A 22,333-nucleotide genomic window follows, 5' to 3' on the forward strand; every position below is an offset into this window, starting at 1 on the left:
GTATAAAAATTATTTCAATGCATACATGAAGAAATACTTATCAGTCTCTGACAGATCAAGTAATAAGCAAAAAAGTAACTGAAAATATGAATATAATTAATGACTACATATATATATCAAATGCCATCCCTTAAAAGCAAAGATGACATCTTATTTTCAAGTGTCAGTAAAATACCTGTGATAGATCATATACTTGGTCCTGAAAGAAAATCTAATATATTACCAGAAGGAAAAAAAATGTATTTATTTATTCAAAAAGTTTTATCTGAACAGTTACTACAAGCCAGTCTATATCCTGGTTCTATTACAGTAGTAAACAAGAAACATAGGGTGCCCATCTCCACAGAGTTTAGAATCTGAGAAAAATAGGACACACTATACCCAGGGAACAGAGGTAAGAATTATGGAAGATTCTTTGTTAAATATTATGTAACCATAGACTATTGGAATTATGTCTTTAAAGAAACAAAGTACCAACCAGTGAAACTATCTTTCAAAAATGAAATAGAAATACAGACATTTTCAAACAAACAAAAACAGAGAATTCATTTGTAACATACCTGTACTACAAGACCTAGTTCTTCAGAGTGAAGAGCTATAATACAGACTGTGAGGGCCGGGCCCCTGGACAGGGCTTGGTCCCAGGGCTGATCCACCGCAGCTCCCTTGCCCAGTGGTAGTTCTAAGACCTGGTATTTTAGCCTCGTCACCAGCTGGAGAAGATGGTGCCCATTTCCTGCTCACCACCCTTTCCCCTCTTCCCTGTTGGGGATTGGCCCAGCAGACTTCCGTACCCGTGTACAGCTCGTGCTGTCCGCTTAGAGTGGCGCGTGACACCTATCCGCTTAAAGGTCATGCATGATACTGTCCCGGATTGGTTGGGTGACTGAATATAAGGGAGCCCGCCGGGAGGGAGAGGAGCTTCCCAACAACTGCTGTAACCGCCACGAGAGATTAGACAATAAAGCCTAGAGAAGAATCAAGACCTTGGGCGTGTTGCTTCAGTCCCTGAAGGGTCGCGACAAGTGGTGCCGAAACCTGGGAATCACTAAACCTCGTCGCGACCTGATCCACTGACCCTGGCGCCTGCCAATGAAGTAGAGCTTGTAACTCTTCAGGAACATCGCTGGACGCCGTTCGGTCGGCTGGCCAGACCGGGAGAGGGTACCAAGGAGGGTGAGTGGATCGGCGAGCAAACAAAGTATACGTGGCAGGGCAGACAGCAGGCAGTTGCGGTGGGTGTTTATGTGTAGTGTGTGTGTCCTGTTAGTGTTTGTGACATTGTTTATTATAATATATGGAATGAGGAGGTGCCAGTGAAGGTTCGCAGAGCGGCGACGAAATCAAAAGGTTTGCAGAGTGGCGACGAAATCAAAAGGTTCATGGAATTAGCGACGTAGTCCATCTAAATCATAACTAGGATACTTGCCCCTTTAGAGAGAGGATGGGGACAGAGGCCTCTAGGGTTAGGGCTGAGGAACCTCTGAAAGCGCTCCTTAGAGCTAATGGAACCCCTTTGAAAACGAAGACTGCCAGGGCATTATAGAGAATCATGCCCCATGGTTCTTAGAATGGGCTCTGGACCCTACTTAGGGCAGCACAATCAGGTCAACTACCCTTACTTACAGATTTCCACAGCCGCAGTCAGAGCTTGGAAGACCTTACAAGGCACAGGGGATCTACAGGGTCAGCTTTCTAAGGTGTTGAAGGGGCCTAATGAGCCCTATGCAGATTTTCTCACGAGGTTGATGCAAACTGCCGGTAGGATCTTTGGAGATGCAGAAACAGCCATGCCCTTAGTTAAACAGTTAGCATATGAGCAAGCAAACAAATGGTGTAAGGAAGCCATTCGGCCATGGAAAAATAAAGACTTAAACACCTATATTAAGGTATGTAGAGACATAAACAATAGTGTAGTTCAAGGGCAAGTGATGGCCGCTGCAATAACTCAAGGACTGCGCAATGCGCGCGGCGGAGCCACCCCTCCAGGGGCATGCTTCTATTGTAAGCAGCCAGGTCACTTGAAGAGGGACTGCCCCAAGCTAGGGGGACCAGGAGGTAATGCTGCACCCATCAGGCAACCTCGACTGTGCCCTAGGTGCAGAAAAGGGAACCATTGGGCAAATGAGTGTAGATCAGTGGCCAATGTAGAAGGACGCCCACTGCCTCCATAGCAGCCAAAAAACGGGAGGCGGGGCCCCACACCTCAGGGCCTGCAAATGTATGGGGTGATTCAGCAAATCCCCCAAACACATTATCACCTGACCGATCAGAGCACTCACAAAGAGGTGGAGAACCAAGGAGAGCCACAACAGGGAGTGCCGGACTCCCTGCCACCACCCTCCTCGTACTGACCCCAGAAATGGGAGTTCAAGTAGTGGAGTCCGATTACAGGAGGCCCTTAAAGGGGGGGGGTGGGACCCCTTTTAGGCCACAGTTCCACCACTAGAGCAGGCTTGATAGTCCATCCTGGAGTGATAGATCCAGATTTTGAGGGAATAGTAAAGGTGATGGTCTCCTCCCCGCGAGGCATTACCGCCATAAATCCAGGAGACCGCATAGCTCAAATTCTCATGCTTCCCAGTAACCATGACAATTTTGACAGTAAGAAGGTCATAAGGGGGACCTCCGGCTTTGGGTCATCCGGGGCTCCACTAGCTTGTGTCACGCTAGAATTAGGGGACCAGCCTATGTATGTAATCCAAATCAGAGGCAGGGAGTTTGTGGGGCTGTTAGTTACCGGGGCAGATTGCAGCATCATCAGGGAAGAAGAGTGGCCTAAAGACTGGCCTCTAAATCGAGCTGCACAAACACTGAGAGGTCTGGGGATAGCCCAGGCACCAATGTACAGTGCAGCCACGCTGCCATGGAAGGACTTAGAGGGGCATCACGGTGTTATTCAACCATACATCCTAAAAATGCCTATGTCCCTATGGGGACGAGATGTGTTAACACAAATGAATTTTAAACTAACCACAGAGACTTTTTACAGTGAGCAGTCTAATGCCATAATGAAAAAACAGGGGTACGCGGGCACTAGAGGACTAGGGAAGGATCTCCAAGGGAAAGAACAACCAATCCTTTTAGCAGGGAGACCGCCCAAAGGGCCCGGAGGACCAGGATTGGGTTTTTCTTCGGGGCCACTGAGGGAAAACAGCCTATAGAAATAACATGGCAGTCAAAAAGGCCCATGTGGGTACCTCAGTGGCCCCTCACCAAAGAAAAGAAGGAAGCAGCCCACACGTTAGTACAAGAACAGATAGCAGCTGGTCACCTCCAGCCCTCTACCTTGCCATGGAACACACCTATTTTTGTAATTAGGAAAAAGTCTGGCAAGTGGAGATTACTCCATGATCTCAGGGCAGTGAACAGACAGATGGAGCTTATGGGACCTGTACAATTAGGCCTTCCTCTCCCTGTGGTCCTGCCCAGAGGATGGAATTCAATAGTGATAGATATCAAAGACTGTTTCTTCTCCATCCCGCTTCACCCCAGAGACTGTCAAAGGTTTGCCTTTACGGTGCCAGCAGTGAATCATAGTTGTCCTGATGAGCGATATGAGTGGATAGTATTGCCACAGGGCATGGCTAATAGCCCCACCATGTGTCAGATGTATGTAAAGAAGGCCTTACAAACTGTCAGGAAACAGTTTCCCCTGATAATCATCTATCACTATATGGATGACATTTTGCTGTGCAGTGAAGAGGAGAGACAACTGGAGTTGGCTCTCTGTTTCCTGCAGGAACATTTTGAGGAGTGGAACCTTAAAATAGCCCCTGAAAAGATCCAAACATCCAAAGTAAAGGAATATTTAGGAATGAGATTGGGAAACACAATGGCCAGGCCATTAAAGGTAACCATAAGGACGGATCACCTGAAAACTCTAAATGATTTTCAAAAACTACTGGGAGACATCAATTGGGTTCGTCCATATTTGAAACTCACCAATGAAGAGCTAAGTCTAATAAAACAAAAAGGGGGAATAGGGGCAGACTACAAATCCCCTAAAGATAAACTTAATATCATCCTATTTATATTAAATTTTTTGACATTGGACATAAATGGCCAGAGTGTGGCTGAAAGACACAGTCAGTCTGCTGACCCTGACAGGAAACCCAAAGTACTGTGGAAAGACGTGCTGGAAGGTAACTGGAAAGGCCCGGACCCAGTACTTATCTGGACCCGAGGCTCTGTTTGTGTTTTCCCGCAGGGCCAACACCAACCTATCTGGGTACCGGAGCGATACGTGAGGTGAGTGGACAGAATGCTGATGCTGATAGCGCTCACGATCCCAGGGTGGACCCTGCCGCCAATGAGACCCGAGCAGAGACAGCTATGGGGAGTAGTAAAGGCATGGCCACTGCCACTGCCCCTGAGTAACCTATCAGCAGAGACTTTGTACAGCCAGTCGCAAGATACAGCTTCTGCGCTGACGCAGCAAAACCTTATTAATACACACTTGAAGAACGGTATAGTCTTGGTGAACCAGCACGTGGACCTTCTCCAGGAACAACTGGATTTGCTTGGTCAGACATGGCATTTGGGCTGTGTCAGTTCCTACACTGGACTGTGTGTTTCCAGCATTCCATTCTCTCGGGCTGCCCGACAGCTGGGACACTTGCTGAACACAAACTGGTCTAGCGAACTCGAGGAGCTTACCGCACAGCTAAGATTAGAAATCATGAATGTTAGCTCTAACACTGTTAATGTTATCTCCATGTCTATGACAGTGTTTCATGCTGTAAAGACTTGGTCCGGGGTGGGAGTTATGGGTGTGATTGTGATCGCTGGACTGCTGCTCCTGGGCAGGGCAATTTGCTCTGTGCGGCGGCAGAAATTACAGGATAGACGAGTGCTGTTGCAAGCAATGGCTGCCCTGGAAGAAGGCGTCTCCCCAAATATATGGCTTCAGATGTTGGATCAGTAGCCAGAGACAGGTAAGATCTGGAGCTGCGCGTATCAACCTAAGACAGGGCACAGACCAGAGCTGTCTGCCGCCTGAGGATGGGTAAGAATGCTGCAGACTCTGGGCAACCTAAGACAGGCATGATCCAAAGGCCACGCATTATATCAAACAAAGAAGGGGGAGATGTGAGGGCTGGGCCCCTGGCCAGGGCTCGGTCCCGGGGCTGATCCACCGCAGCTCCCTTGCCCAGTGGTAGTTCTAAGACCTGGTATTTTAGCCTCGTCACCAGCTGGAGAAGATGGCGCCCATTTCCTGCTCACCACCCTTTCCCCTCTTTCCTGTTGGGGATTGGCCCAGCAGACTTCCATACCCGTGCACAGCTCGTGCTGTCCGCTTAGAGTGGCGCGTGACACCTATCCGCTTAAAGGTCACGCATGATACTGTCCCAGATTGGTTGGGTGACTGAATATAAGGGAGCCCGCTGGGAGGGAGAGGAGCTTCCCGACAACTGCTGTAACCGCTGCGAGAGATTAGACAATAAAGCCTAGGGAAGAATCAAGACCTTGGGCGTGTTGCTTCGGTCCCTGAAGGGTCGCGACAACAGACAGAAATTTGAATCTACATAAAGAAATAAAGAGTACTGGAAATTAGATAAATGAAGGTAAATTTAAAAATTCATTTTCCTATTTCTAACTTTTCCAGAAGACAACTATCTAAGCAAAAATAACAGCAGTATATTGGGTATATAGAGCATATATTAAAATAAAATATATGATGACAAAGGGTGGGAAGGAGGAATTAAGAATATACTGTTTTAAGGTCCTTACTCTATACATGAAGTGATAAATTATACCTTAATAAAAAACAAAAATTAATTATAAGTCCTTGAGGATTCAAAATATTTTTAGAAGTAAAATGTATGATAACAGAAACAAAAGTGCAGAGGTGGGTACAAGAAATCAAATTGTTAAAAAGTTTTTGAATTATTCAGGAAGTAATAAAAGTACTATTTTAGAGTAGACTTTAAAAATTCAACAGTGAATATTATGATCTCCTGGGCAACCATCTACAGAATAAAAATATAACTAAAAAGTAAACAATAGAAAAAACAGACTAATACAAGTATCTGATTACTCCAAAAGGCAAGAAAAGAAATAATGGAACAAAGAACAGACAGGATGAGTACAGAAAACAAATTAAGATGCTTTAAGCCCAATTACATCAGTAACTACAATAAATGTAAGTGTACCAAATACTCCACTTAAAATATAAATATTGTCACACTGGATAAAAGTAAAGAAAACCCAACTATATCTATTTATAAGAAACCCATTTTAAGTTTGATAAAACTGGCAAGAAAAAAGACCTATCATGCAAATAGTAACCAAAATCAATGTAATGTATTTATATTAATATCAGAGTAAACAGGAAGGCAGAAGTATTCAAAATAAGGATATTTCATAATGAGTAATAGTCAATTGAATAGGAAGATGTAACAACCCTCTATAACATAACTTCAAATTATATAAAGGAAAATAGGAAAAATCTTTGACCATATTTCAATATTTTAATATTTCTTTCTCTAACAAACTGAAAATAAATCAGATAATATAAAAATTGAGTATGATTAATCAAATTAGCCTAGTATTGAGAATATATACATATTATACACACACACATACTGAAATGGACAATATATTATGCCATAAAGAAAATATCACAAATTTCAAATTTCACACAATTGAAATCACAAGAGTATATTTTCTTACCATAAGGCAGTTAAACTAGAAATCAATAAAAGAAAGATAACCAGAAAGATACTTGGAACAAATTAGGAAATATGTTGAGCTTACTTTATAATGAAAATACAACATGTTAAACTTGTGAAAAGCAGCAAAAGCAGTGTTTTTAAGGAAACAGGTTATACATTAGAAAAGGTCTGAGAAGAATAAAATCTGAAAGGTCCCGTATGTATTAAAAAATTTTAACTAATTATTTCATTTCTTTTCACAGAGAAACCTCTAGCCCCAGATGGCTTCACTGGTGAAATCTGTTCAACTTTACAAGAAGAAATAACACCAAAGTTAAATAAGAGAATAAAAAATGAGGTAAACATTGATTAACTCATGTGATGGGGCAAGCGTAACCTAGATACTAAAATCTGAAAAGGATATTACAAGAAAGAAAAATGACAGGCCAATATCTTTAATGAACAAAGATGTAAAGACCATAACCAAGATATTTGAAATTCAAATCCCTTGATTTGTAAAAAAGAATAACACATCATGAGCAGGTAGGATTTATTTCAAAAATGCTAAGTTCATTTAATATTTGAAAATCAACCAATTTAATCTACCCATGAACAGAATAGAGGAGGAAAAACTCTTACACTTATGTCAATAGGTACAGAATAACCATATATAACAAAATTTATCTCCTGTTCTATTCCTAAATGAACTAGGAATAGAAATTTCCTTAAGCTCTGGTGACAGAATTTAGAACAGTGGTCACCTTAGGGAGCAGGCATGAGGGAGCCATCTGGGGGTCTCTCAGTTGATGTGGGTAGTAATTACAAGTCTGAGAACATCAACATCCTTGAAGCTGTATGCTTAAGACTCCTGCACTTCACTGGATCTAAGTTCTATCTCAATAAAAGAGTAAAGGAAGACAGACAACCACGACAAGTACTAGAACAAGAACTGACCGACAGCTCATGGATTACATAAGACATCCCTGAGGCTGACAGACAGACAGAAGAGTGTGATCAATGATAAAGGAACCTCTACAGCTTTACAAAAAGCAATGGGAAGAATTGCTCAACAAATGGCACTTTGAAAATTTTGGCCCATCGGAAAAACCTCCAAGTTAGAACTTCACCTCATACCATATATCAAAATAAACTCCTAAGAGATTAAAAAGTTAAATGTAAAACATCCTTCCCTCCAACCCTTCCCATTCCCATGGGCAAAAAAAGCTAAAAGAAAGTGTAGCTGAATGTTCAGCTGACAGAATTTCATATGGCTCATGTTCACTGAGAACATGCCAAACAGCAGGCACCACCATAAATGCTTTCCATGCAGCACACACTACACACTCACAATCAGGATGTGAGATGGGAAAAGTGATGCCCAGGGTCTCCAAGTAATTAGCCCAGGGTTCACACAGGAAATAAATGGACCAGGATTCAAATCCAGATTTTTCTTACTCATTTCACCATGGCATCTTGGCACTTTAGATTATACCTTAGAAAATGGGACTGTACATAAAATTGATTCGGATTTCATTCTTGCCTCCTGCAGTGATTCTGAACATAAAAACAATGGGACAATCACCTTCCAAGAAATGACCAACTGATACTATATTGGTCATTTATAGTGACAAAACATCACAAAAGCTTAATAGCTATGATACAAGGTGAATTCTTAGTAGGGGATGGATTGAGGAAAAAAGCCTCCGACAATGAATACAACCACAGGAAGGGCACCTACACGGACTTTGGGTAGACACATTTTTAAACATTACAAACAGTTCACACTCCAAGAAAGAATAAAATGTCACCTCTCACGAGTGTGAACCTTGACAACTTTTCTTTTTCTAAAACCCCCTGCTCCCTGAGAATTCAGGGTTTGAGTTTTCCAGCGAAGACCAACGTGTTTGTGTCCATGTGAATTTCTTGGCCGGCAGTCCCTGCCAAGGGGCGCAAGCTGTGCACACTAGCGCTGGGGACACCAGGTTCCCTAATCAGTGTGGTGGCCATGCTCGCCACTGAACCTGTCAGAACCAGATTCCCAGTTCACTTAGTGATGTCCACCTCAATCCTGAGGGGTTCGTGGTGTCCACTGGGAATTTAGTTGTTTCATTGAGACTGCATGCTTGAACAAAGATGCGTTGGCTGGACAGACCCCACTGCCAGCGAGGCCTGGGTCCCGTGGTTTCTGCTGAGAGCCAGGGATGCTGGTTGGTGAAGACACCTTGTGGAGGGGGAAGTAAAAACACAGGTTTCTGGGAGATTAAGGAAAGTTTCCATTACCTCCTGCCACCCCTTTTCCTTGGAAAATGTGAAAAATTTAAAAATTGAACCCTCTAAATTCAACTCAACATTTCCTTTGTGAATTTACAGGTAACTTTAGGAACACTCCAAAGATGTATACAACAATAAAGAATTTTTTTTTTAAAAGAGAGCAGTGCTAGGGTTGTGGCTATTCTAAAAAAGAAGTAAGGTGATAGAGAAAAAATTGTATAAACCCTGAGTAAACTTGAGTGAGGTCATATGTTAATTGATTTGTACCTATCTGCTAAGAAGGGAGAAAATAAAAACCTTTTCAAGAAAATTAAATCAGTGAGGGTTTTAAAGGTCTTACAGTCTTTATTCCAACCTGCTAAAATAAGGAATCACAAAATAAAGAAATCTTGAGAATTCAACACAAGAACTCCAATGTTGTCAGCCCAATTTCTTTAGGAGCCATTAAATGTGATTTATGAAATGACCCAGATAAAATCAACTGCCTTTGCTAATCCAGGTGTATCTCTAATAAGTTGGGGGAAGAGGGAGAGTGAAAGGATTTCATTATTAAAAAAAGAATTTCCTTCACTAATTCCCACTGCAGCCTATCTCCAAGGTTTCAAACACAGCAATAATAGTCTTAGATGGGATTATGATGAAGGCACCATTTAGAACAGGGTGCCGGGTCAGCACTTCTAAATGATGCAGAAGGCAGCTCAGCTTCATTAGGGGCCCAGAGAAGAGACCCATGCCCCCTCCACTTGGCACACTCGGCACAGAGAGAGAGGGAGCTTCCCATGACTTAGATTCTGCTCCAGCTATTGCCTGATTACACACCCAGCTAGAAAGAGAGGACTCACTGTGTGTTTGCAAATGGATCACAGGAAACAAGCACTTGGAAGCCTGGAACATCTCCTCTGATTCTAGGCCAATCTTCAATTTGCAAAAGACCATAAAGAGAAAAAAAGAGAGAGAGAATAGGAATATTTGAGAAAAAGAAAATGTATTTGTTACATGTCTAACTCTGGGCCTGGTTTGCATAGGCTCTCACATTTGACTAGATTTTGCTATCCCCATGCTATAGAAGAGAAAAGAAAGTCTTCATGAGGTTAAGCAATTTGTCCTTGAGCAAGGAAATAGCAGTGTTGATATTTGAACCCAGATGACTGCAAAGATTGGAGTCTTCATACATATAAGGCTCACTGTGTTGAGTCAGAAAATGGAACTGGTATGTTCCATGAGGAAACAGGTATAAAGTATCTTCATTTGTATGTTTTCTTCCACATTCCAGATTCTTTTAAAAAATAAGATCCTAATTCTGCTGATCATCTGTTAAAATCCAAGCTTCAAAATAAAGTCTTTGTATTCCCACAATGCTATTTTTCCTGTGAAAGTTTTAGCTGACTTCTTTCTAATACATTGTGAGAAGTGCAGAAAAGTATAGCCTTTACAAATCAATAGCTTATCATTCTTCTTATTACAAACCTAAAAGCACCACATGGCAAATCCTCCAGCTCAGCTTGTGAATGCCGCCAGAATAAGTTCTTTAAAAACAGGGGATGCCAAATACAAAAAGAAAATGTATTCATTCATTTATCCAACAAATATTTATTTCTTACCACCAGAAGGCAAGCACTTCCTCATGCAGTGGATACACCAGTGAAAGAAATGGATGGAAGTGCCTGTACTTGAGGAGATAGATAGGTAAAGTGGGTCAAAGTGTGAAAAATGCTGTAGAGAAAAAGGAATAGCATAGAAAGGGGATGGGCAGCTTACATTCATGCGATCAGAAAGGCCTCTGAGAAGGGCCATCAGAGTAAAGACCTGAAGGAGTAAGGGAGCAAAAGCCGCTGGATCTGGAGGAGGTGCTCACAGGCAGGTGAGGCAGCTGGCGGCAAAGCCCAGATGGACGATGCAGCAGCACAGGTGGTGTTTGACAAGGGCTGAGAGGCCAGAGTTGCTGAAGCAGAGTGAACAAGAGAAAACAACGGAATGAGGTCAGAGAGGCGGCATGGGGCCGGACTGCTGAGGGCCTTGTAACCCCCGAAAGGGCTCTGGCTTGTACTCTAAATGAGATGGAGACTATTGACAGCAAAGGAATGGCACACCCTAAGTTTTAAAAGGAGCACACACTGAGCCTGTGCTGAAAACAGACCATGTGAGAGGAAGGCAGAACATAGAGAGATCAGTTTGGAGGTATGTTCATTAACCCAGGGGAAAGCTAATGGTTGCTCAAATAACCCCAGTAGCAATGATGGTATGAAGAAACAGTCTAATTCTAGATATATTTTTATGGTAGAGGCAACAGGATTTGCGGATGGATTTTATGTGGGAAAAAAAGGGAGAGGTGTGAAGGATGACTCCAAGATTTCTGGCCTGAGAAACTGGAAGGATGAAGTTGCTATTTAGAGATAGGCAAGATTATGGGAAGTGCAAGATTTTGAAAGGAGATCAGAAATTCAGATTTGGACATACTAGATTTGAGATGTCCATTAGATAGCCAAGTAGAGTTGCAAACAAGCATCTGGATGGTTCAAGAGCAAACTAGACTCATTAGCATAGGGCTGTTATTGAAAACCCTTGAGATTTGAGGCAATCAGGAAGAGAGACAAGTCCAAAGGCTCAGACCTGGATCATAACAACATTTAGAAGTCAGGGAAGACCAAACAAACAAACAAGACAAAGAGAAGCTGGCCAGTCAAGTAAGAGGAAGCATTTATAATACCCCACTAACAGTGTAACCTTTGGATCTTTAAAGAACTATTAATAAAATAGGTATTTGATGAATATCAGTTATCTACAAATTTTCTTTTAAAATCCTCATGTTAAAAGAATTCCTGAATACAAAGCAGGCCACCAAGAATTCATGTCCCTCAGTCTTCCATTTTGCCTGAAAAAGCTATGCCACAACCTCAGCAAAATTTAATACTCCCACTAAGTTAATTGTGGGACATTTATTGTGAATCTAGCATATGCAAGTCACAGTGCTAAATACAGTGGTGACAGGCTACAGAGATGATTAACACATTGTCCCTGTTCGAAGGAGTCTGCAGTCTAGCAGCAGAGCTCAAGCATGTACATCAGAAAGAATGATACAAAGTTCAAATAGACAAAATCATAGCAGTTTCAGAAATATATGTTGGGGGGTCAAATTCTTATTGTTTAACAAGAATTCCATTATAATCAGTGCCATAACAAAAAGCCAAAAATGTAATGGAAATGTTTCAAAGACTCAAAATATTCAATTGAAAGATTTCAAAGTTGCAACCAGCAGATAATTATTCTTCTGCACTAACACTGAATAGTACCTCCCTGGTATATATAACATCTCCCCTATCTTAGCTAAACATCTTTTGACAAGGAGACACCTCTTATGAAAGTGACTTGGAGCTGTGCCACTGAAAATTGAAATATCATGACTTCATTTTCCATAGCTGGAGTGCCAAAGAAGAGTTACTGCTCTCTTGATCTTTTGTCTCTGGAGCATGCTCAGGAGATGCTGCCAGGACATATCAATTGGCTCTACACTGTAATGGCTTTACTACTGCCAAGGTGTCTGAGATGATCCCATACACAACAGCTCCAAAAGATGATGTCCCAGTCCCTTCACCTATACAACTGGAACTCCCTATTTCAGTTACAGAGGCAAGATATATGCATCTTGGCTTACATCTCAGAGAAACAACTAACAGCTACAAGTGAAGGCTAACACGGTGAACAGTCACAATTCATTTCCATTTGTCTTTTAGGTCCTTATTAATGCTAGATGGAGATGGTCAAGGCAAGTGTGAATATACTGTCTTTTTGCTTATATCTCTCAATGCATGGTGAAAAGTTTTAAACATGGAGAGTCCCATTGACTAGATTCTTCCAACAATCTGTAATCTATGGTTATTTGCAGCATATTTACAGGCTGATCATTTTCCTGAAGGTAATGAGATATCATGGTGACAGCTAAGATTAGGTTTATGTTCATTTTCATTAAGTCATTAACTTCTTTCATTCATGAAAATAATGTGTGCTAAATGCTAGCAATGTAAAGACTTTTAAAAAAGCAACAATCCCTGCCATCAAAGAGCCTATGGATGAGTGAGTACTTTGTTTTTAGTTACACACAGTATAAAGTCTATATTATTGAGAAATGCAATGTACTACTGCAACAGAGAAGAGTAAGCAGCTAACTGCCAGAAAAGGGTAGTAGAGAGGAGGCAGGGAGGAGGAGTGTGGGAATGTGGCAGAAGCTGGAGAAGGAAAATAGGGAAGCTTCTGCTGTGAACAGAATGCTTGTCAAAATTCACTTCAAAATTCTCAGTGTTTGGGAGGTGATTATCTCAGGAGGGTAGTGCCCTCAGAATGGGATTAGTGCCCTTAAAAAAGAGGTCCCAGAGAACTCCCTTGCTCTTTCCACCATGTGAGGACACAGCAAGAAGATGGCCCTAATGAACCACGAAGTGGCCTCTTACCAGACATCAGATCTGCTGGTGCCTTACCTTGGACTTCACACTTCCAGAACTGTGAGAAATAAATGTTTGTTGTTTAAGCAGCCCAGTTTATAGTACTTTGTTATGGCAGCCAGAACAGACTAAGAGAACTTCCCAGAAAAAAAATGATACTTGAGACAACCTTTGAAAGATGAGCAGTTTTCACTAGGCAAGCACAAGAGTAGGGAGAAGAAACCAAATGTTTAGATGTGAAATGAGCTCAGTTTTTCCAGATGCTGGAAAGCAGCCCAAATCTTTGAAGGCTATACATCTTTCCAAGGAAATAAGTCATCCCAAAAAGCTTTTTGTATGAGAAGGTATGAAACCTGAGGCAGAGTTTAGAATAAACACAGTGGGGAACCTGGAGAATGGATAAGAGAGATGGAAAGAACGTAGAAAAAGAGAGACCAATTAGGACATTATTGAAATAGACCAAGTAGAAGAGAATATATATCTTAATTAAGGTAAAGGGCATAGAGACAGGAGTTGAACTAATACAAGAGAAACTGCAGAGACAGAATAGTAGGATTTGGTGCATATTGAAAAACAAATAGATGAGGGAAGGGAGACATGAGGGTAAGGAACTGGGAAGACTTCTATCATACTTTGATGACTAGCTTTCCATAAGTGGGATAAGAAAGTAAGATGATCGGTTATGTTGTTAAACACATTGAATTTAAGATATATGATACCATCCAAGTGAAGGCAGTTAGATATACAAGCTCAAGAGAGAGGTCCAGACTAGAGATGCAGATGTCAAGTGGAAGTCATGGAGAAGTGTGTAAGAGGAAGCCAATATTTAAGGAATAGGCCGAGGAAGGTGAATGAAAAGCAGTGACTAGATGTGGCAGGGAGAAAACCAGGAGCAAGTGGGGTCCAGAACCCATGTGAGGAATGAGTGTCAAGGGAGGAATATTCAACAATGTACACTGCCAGAATAAGTCAAGTAAAATGGGGGGTGGGTGTGCTGATTAAGTATGTGTGTTGGAGTAGTAGACCAGAAGCCAAACTGCGATGAGTAAAGAAGCAATCTGGAGCTAGGGAAATAGAGACTGAAAATACAGGCTATTTTCCCATTAATTCCTTAACCAACTTAGGGCTGTTTAAGCCCATTGTCAGAAGATACAATGCCCAGAAATTTGTTGCCAATAAATGCTATTGGACTCCTTGTAGCAGAGTGTGGGATGGAAGTGGGAACACTTCAGCCCACTTTGGGAGAGTGACTATATGAGGAAAGCACCTCAATGTTTAAAGTCATACACATGTGGTTTGGAATCCCAGCTTCTTTACCAGCTAGGGACACTGAAGAAATCACATAATCTCCCTAACACTCTTGTCTTTCTTTAAAAATAGGAATAATCTACTCACCTATCCACAGACATACCCATAAATTATTATTAAATAATATAATGATATAAAATATCTAGTACATAGTTAAGGTTACACCTTTTTTGAATACCTATCACTGTTGCATTTATTATTCCTGATATCAGCAATCAAAAAGTTCTTCACCTGATCTACAAAATCAGTAAGGATTCTTGGCAAGGTCTCTTGGTCATTTCCCAGGAAAGGGCATGTGCCAGGGAAGAGTTTTCCCATGAAGTCTGCATTTCCTTTACACTCTTTACCATTTTGAAATTGACTCAGCTCTATAGTTTTAGCTTCTAACCAAAATCATTTTATGAAAAATTCCTGAATGAACCATTTGCAGAGCAAACAAGAGAAAAGAGCAGTTGCCTTTTAAGACAAAAGTATAATTTCCTCATTTAAAAAAATCCACAAAAGCAAATAACTCATGTGAAGGCAGGTATGTAACTCCTACCATTCTTGTAATTACTTTATTCAAATGGCCAATATAGGATCCTGTGTAGGTAGATTCTAAGGTGGTCATGCCCACCCCCACCTTGACCTCCCAGTGTTCACACCCTTGTGGGATCCCCTCCCCTTCGGTATGGATGAGACTTGTGATGTGCTTCTAACCAGTGGAGTATGATGAAGGTCACAGAATGTCATGCCCATGATTACATTACATAAGATTCTTTAGCCAGAAGGCTCTCCTTGCTTCCTTAATGTAGTGATCAACCACATTGGGAAAGCTCAGGAGGCAAGGAACTGGGGGTGGCCTCTAGGAACCACAGGCAGCCTCTAAGTCAATTCCACCTAACAGCCAACATGAAGCTGGGGCTCTCAGTCCTACATCTGCAAGGATATCAATTCTTCCAATGACCTGAGAAAGCTTGGGATGGATTTTACTCCAGTCCAACCCCAAATGAGAATGCATCCCAGCTGATACTTTGATTGAAGCCTTGTTGTATCCTGAGCACAGGACCCAGCTAACCTGTGCTGGCATTCCTAACCCACAGAAACTGAAATAATAAATGTGTGTTATTTTAAGCCACTGAGGTCCTGGTAAGTTGTTAATGCAGCAATAGATAACCAATACAGATCACATATAGTTAATTGCGCAGTTCCGCCCATCTTAAAAGGTGAGTTAGAGACATTTTCTAACATCCAAGAAAGGAGCCATGATGTAAATTGGAAGGATCAAATGAAAAATTGATTTTCTTGATGCACAGCAGATGTACATTCCTAAGTACTGAGAAGCAGGTGTTCCTGGCACCTGTGCTGACATGTCGCATATGTGGTGACACAAGGAATCTAGGCTCATCACTGGAACAGACTTAAAATCAGTGTGCAGTGTAAAGGCAGTGGCAATATTCATGAAGGGCACTGACTCCTCTTACAGAGCTGGGTTTTTTTCCACCTGACAACTGATATTTTCCACCTGAAAAATTTTCAACTTCTGGAATCCTGATTTTCTTCTGGCAAACCACCTTTCCTCCACTCAGACTGCATTTCTGATTTCTTTCTACACCAGCTCCAGGAGTGATGTGTGACTTAGGCCCGGCCAATCAGAGCATCACATTTTCCAATTTTGGTGATTGCTAAGGTTTGCCAACAAAAAAAAAGCCAAGTTGTGTTTGTTTGTTTCTTTCTTTCTTTGTATTTTTAGGTGTCAGAAAGCAGCATTTCTCTCTATACTGGATTATAATCTAAGAGAATATAAACCTGGAGCTTCTGGCAACTGTTTCACTACACAAGGAGCCAGAGAATGGAGCTATCCTAGATGGAAGCAGAGGTAAATGACTGTAGGTGAAGGGAGAGAAACCAGGTCCCAAAGACAATAACTCCCAGATAAAACTCCCAAGAAACCAGATTTATTCCCATATTTGTCAATTACTTGAGCTTACATCCTTTTTCTCTTTGCTTATAATAAATTGAGAAATTCCCAATATAACTTGAGTTTAGTTCAGTTGTATAAATAGCATGGCTTCTGGGACATCAGCAATATTGCCTCAATGCCACTTTATGGCTAAGAGGGAAGGAAGCATCAAGGGTAAGAAACAATGGTTCATGCACAAACTGATCAAATACAAATTCAAGTAAATATAACTGCTTGTCATTATGGTCTTAATGCAGGAGAACACTTTTAGAACTTCACATACAAAAGTTTAGCAGTGGCGCTTTTTACAGGATCAAACAAGAACTAGATAGTCCCAGAAAAGCGTAATGTTCTTACTTTGTTTTTGAAGTAGGCTCTGATATTACATTTTAAGAAGATAATGCTGCAAGTTTCAACTGCATAATAGCTTTTAATCCCCCAAAGAGATGAATTTTTGAAATGATACAAAAGTTCTTAAGTCTTGTCTTAAACAAGAATGTCTCCTGTGATAATCCCATACCTGATGTCCTTAAGCGAAAGATTTACAAAACATCAGAAAATTCCAAGAACAGCAAAAGTTCCAGAGTAACAACTGGGCAATATTACTGATGACCAGATGTGGATAACTGTGGACAAAGCCACATCTTACAATCAATCTGCCATAGACACTCCTCATCCCACCTCATGGCTTGTCCACTTACTTGTCCCTTTGATGGCAGTGCTTTTCATTCACATTTGTGCATAACTCACTCCCTCACTTCCTTTCAGGCTTCTATTTCACTTCTCAGAGAGGTCATTCTACATTAAAATATAGGAGTGCCTATATAAAATACAGGACATTCTATATAAAATATAGTACCACCTAATATGAAATACCACTTGCTCTATTTTTACCCCCTTACCCTGTCTTATTTTCCTACATGGTACCTATCACCTGACATATGTTTGTTTGCCTGGTAGCTACCAGATAAAGGTAAGACTTAGATGTCCATTTTATCAGTTACCTATCACCTCCAGAAAGTCTCAGTTTACCTATAGATTCTAACTCCTGCACAATTAATATAAACTACTTCAAAATCTATACAACTGCTTGCACACTTTAATTACTATATTGGTCAAGATACAGTCAGGAAAACAAACCACAAGAAGCATTTCAAAATAGAGTGTTTAATATAAAGAATTGGTTCCATAGGTATTGGGTATTAAGTGAACAGAAAGGAGAACACAGAAAGATCCCAGAGATTGTAACCATAGGAAGCAGTTTCCTCCCCTCCAGCTGGAGAAGCAAACAGAAGAAGTCTAATTATTAGAAACTAGAAGCTCAGAGGCGAGACCCTGCAGATATGAGGCTCAGATATCTAAAGAGCGAGCAGCACCTTGTTGCTGTGTAGTTCAGGGTCTCAGAAGAGGAGCTCTGCAGAGTTTGGGCTCAGCCATCTGTGAAGGGGAAACTGCCTGACTAATGCTGTCGCCTCTGAGCGGGTGCAATGAGGCTGGTTCTGGAATGTTGAAAGAAGTTAGAGACTAGAAAGCAGTGACAAACAAATAGTGTGAAGGGCTGGGCTGAGGTGCCAATAACAGGAACAGAGAGTAAAAACAGGAAAAATTAAGTGCTTTCTCTCTTCCTCCCATCTTCTAATATTCCTCTACTGCCCCTTTTGGCAACATGAGTATGCCCCAGCAAAGGAGACTTGTAGTTTGCAGAATTCTAGCCCCAACATCCAAAGCCAGATATGGCAGAAAGGGATTTGAGTAGAGATAACAGTTTAACCATCACAGATCCTAATGCATTTCCTCAATTTTATTTTCTTAGGAGAAGAGCCATGTCAAGTGACATGGTATGATGGTTGACTCCTGACTGTATTATTATTTGCTCTCTCTTATTTGTAGATTTTAATCTAGAGTACTATAGATGAACTTCAGGGGGGTCCATTAGCCCATGATATTCTTTATAAAATTTTTTTGACATTTCATGTATGTGTTTTCTGAATAAGTAGGTTTATAACTTTCATGGAAGTTTCAAAGGAGCCTGTAACCCCCCTAAAATTTGGCATCACTGCCCTTATGTTCTTACTCATTGTTTAAATTTGCTATGGAGACCACAGACAATTCTTAGGTTCTTTTAATGCCTTGAATACACTACTGGTTATGACTCTCTTGGTAACAAAGAAAAGGAACCAATTCCAACCACTGCAAGAAAAAGTGGGACAGGGCAAGGGAATCTGTTCAAGGGACCTCAATCCAGGAAGAAATGATCTAAAGAAAGGGACTCAAAACAGGACTGTCTCTTTGATACACACCATGTAAATAAGCTCTAGTAAATGTGCTCAGAGATATATTTACATTGCAGAATTGTCTGTAATAGCGAAAATTTGGAGACAAATTAGTTGATCATTAGAATGGATAAATGGTATGTTAATTAATATAGTAGGCTATTATATAGCAGTTAAAGTAAACCAGATCTACACGTACCTGAATAACTCAAAAGCATAACATTGAGTGGGAAGCAAAAACAAGTTGCAGAATAGTACGTTCAATAGCATATCATTTGTATAAACTTTTGAAACATTCAAAATTATATGTTATTATATAGATACAAATATTTGGAGCAAAACAATAAAAACACATTGGGAATCATAACCCCAAGTTTAAATTTATTTTATTTCTAGTGGGAACCTAGAACAGATGGATTCTCAGGGGACTCTGATGCTATTGTTCCTAGATGGCTTCTTTGTAATAAATCTGAATTGAATATAGAAAACAGTAAGATTTGGCAAAGTTAAGTGTTGGATTTGTGGGTATTTGTTACATAATGCTATATTTTTCTGTTTTTGAAATGTTTCATAAATTTAAAAACTAGGTAATGTAAAGGGTGCTAAAAACTTTACTAGCAATGGCCTAGACCACCCCTGAGCATAATTTACAGGAGCTCAAAGGAAAGAGGAACTCAAAATCACATCTCGGAAAATTTCCATTATAAGACTTTTATAGAAACAAGACCCTCCTCAGGGGTATTTATCTATCAGAAAGATACTGGGGGAAGGGGTTCTACCAAAGAAAGGAGAACAGAAGAGGGAAAGAAGAGAAGAGGATAATACCTCTATGGTATTTAAAAAGATAAATAAATAACACACAAACACACAGGTAAGAATTTCCCTCTGCAAGAAGAAACAAGATAGTAAATGAAAAAAGGTCTTATTAAATTTGTGCTTCCTATCTGAGTCCAGCTTCTTCCCCATTAGGCTAGATAATTACAAAAAAGTACACCTGGCTCTATTACTGTCTGAGTCTCAGGGTAAGACAGAGCCCTGAGATGTTTTATTATCAAGTAATTCCATTATTAAAGAAAAATTTCTGGTTCCCTGGGAATTGTTAAAAATGGAATTTAAACTTGTTCTTAGTATAACTACCTCTCAAACTTCTCTACCCCATTCCTAATGATGGCAAGAATGAGAAAATAGAAAATGGACTTAATTTTCTCATTTTAAAACCTGTCCTTAAAAATGTTTTGACATTCTTTTATAACACCCAGAAATCAAGGTAAAAATTGAATCCACAGTTTGACCACTTGTACAAGTTACATGTTCTAAGTTCTATCCATATAGAATGTTACATGCCTGAAATTTCCTTTAAAAATGACACAAAATTGCAAAATAAATAAAAAATAGCAGTAAAATCTCCTTGCCTTATATGTCAAGGCTCTGAAAACTGTATGTCAGCTCCTAGCATGTTCATTAATACCTGGTTTTTCTAAAACATGCAAGTCAACACATCAAGAAAATTAACTTCATAAAGCTCTTAGAAAACAAATTCTGAAGCTTTTGCAGAATACTACACCTTTCTTTCATGGACAGTTCTGGAAAACCAAGAAATGTGATGGCAAATGCTGTCATGAAGAACTAACAAATGAAGTCAAATTTAATGAAGGATATGTTTACTTTCAAGAAAGCACTTGAAGAAGTGAAGTTTCAGTATTACAAATATAGGAAAGGCAGGGGGTAACACTTCATGTGCAATAATGCATACTACAGAAAAGAAATGAGTCAGTCATGTATGGTTTATAAAGCAACTGCATCATGTTGCCTGGTACCATTTAGTTTCAATCACCAGAAGCAATCCCAAAACACTGACAAAACAAAATACCTCAATCCATTAAAGCTCAAGACCAACCAGCAACTTAGGAACACAGTAGGATTTTCCCTTCCATGTTATATTAGCCACATAGAGTTATCTGATTGAAAAATCAAATTATATCACCATGATTTCAAAGCCTGCTGTTCTATTTTTTAAATACATTTCATCTAGCCAAAGAATGTTTCTAAAGTTCTATATGCCAATGTACTTGGAACATATTAATTCCATTAGCAGGCTATTTCAGGAAATAGTGAGCATATTTCTTGGGAACAAATACATGTGGTTAAAAAACAGCCTCAAAAAAAAAAAGCATGAGGTGAAAAAGCTGAAAACAAAGATGACTTTTAAATGCAATTAGAACTCTGTCCCATCACATATCAAAAGTGTCATAACTGCTTCTCAACTGAGAAGTTAGTGTTTTGGATTTCAGTCTTTAAACCAAAGATCTTATCTTGAGATGGCACTATAAGGAGTCTATCTGCCTCTTAATCATAGGCAACTGCTAAATGAAGTGTATCTATTTTCTCTGTTACATTACCATTGGCAACCAGGTCCTCAGTAAGTGCCCAGAAATGTTTCCATGGTTACAAAAAGCATTCAGCATCCCTCTTGTTTTGGGCCAATTTAGCTTAAAGTCTATTGTGGAGAAAATATGGCACATTAAGAAACATAAAATCAAGATACAGTGTTATGAAAAGAATTCAAGGTTAAATGGGAAAAGCAGGCTTGACAAGGCTTTTTAAAAAGTACATACAAATCATTGATTAAAATGCTGCCTTTTCCTAGCATATCTCCAAACACATCTCTTTAATACACTGCAAAACAGCCCATGTACTGCAGCTGACATACCTTGATATAAAGGAAAAAATGAGCCTGTGAGGATAATTTAAGCCTGTTAACCAGCAGGTAAAATCACACAAAACAAGTGTTTTAACATTCAGACAGCTGAGAGTCCAGTCCTAGTTTCACAGAGTCCTCAGGGCATTTAAATACTTTGAGAAAAAAGAGGAGTAAGAGCTTGTGTTCATTGGCTATAAGGCATTTGAAATAAATTGGTGAGCTATATCATGTCAGGGAAAGAGAGAAAGATGGAAGTTCCCTAGAGGCAACTAGTAAAGCTCCTCCATCCACAAAGTCATGAGTAAATTGAAAAAATGGGACTGTCTCATTCTAGGTCTCTGCTGTATTCCCCAATCCTACTGCCACCAGGGCATTAAAAACATTTTTGCATCTTCCGGAACACAGTAAACAAATGGAATAAGCTTTTCAATAACCTGAAGGAGAGGCCCACACCTTATACTTGTATATACTTGTCCATTCCCCACAGTGCTTTGTACAGGCAGCATTCAATAAATGTTTGAGTAACTGAGAAGGGCCATCATATAAGACCTCTCATCATAGAGAAATACTTGCCCCCCATATTTACCTGTACAAAGATACCACCCTTTATCATTTTCTATTGCTTGTATTTTCACTGTGAAATGGAGTAAAGTAGGTGGGGTTTAAGGTCATAAGGCTATTAAGGAGTAATTTGAAGACTTTCACTTCCAGAAGATGACCAAATGTCCTCTTCCCTATCCTTCTTC

The 22,333-nt window shown here is 40.3% G+C and overlaps 1 protein-coding gene and 1 long non-coding RNA gene across 2 annotated transcripts in view; both read right to left on the bottom strand.

The window, feature by feature from the left end:
- The window catches only part of SYT16 (synaptotagmin 16), a 159,309-nt gene that overhangs the window by 80,140 nt on the left and 56,836 nt on the right, over positions 1-22,333 (bottom strand).
- On the bottom strand, positions 6,244-21,385 carry LOC118970268 (uncharacterized). Its single transcript, XR_012133801.1, has 3 exons — positions 21,286-21,385; positions 9,770-9,842; positions 6,244-8,877 (listed from the first exon to the last, which is right to left on the bottom strand). It is a non-coding gene; the product is annotated as an uncharacterized lncRNA (long non-coding RNA).

The sequence above is a fragment of the Manis javanica genome, chromosome 8 (assembly GCF_040802235.1).
Source record: "Manis javanica isolate MJ-LG chromosome 8, MJ_LKY, whole genome shotgun sequence".
In the NCBI taxonomy this organism is placed as follows: Eukaryota; Metazoa; Chordata; class Mammalia; order Pholidota; family Manidae; genus Manis; species Manis javanica.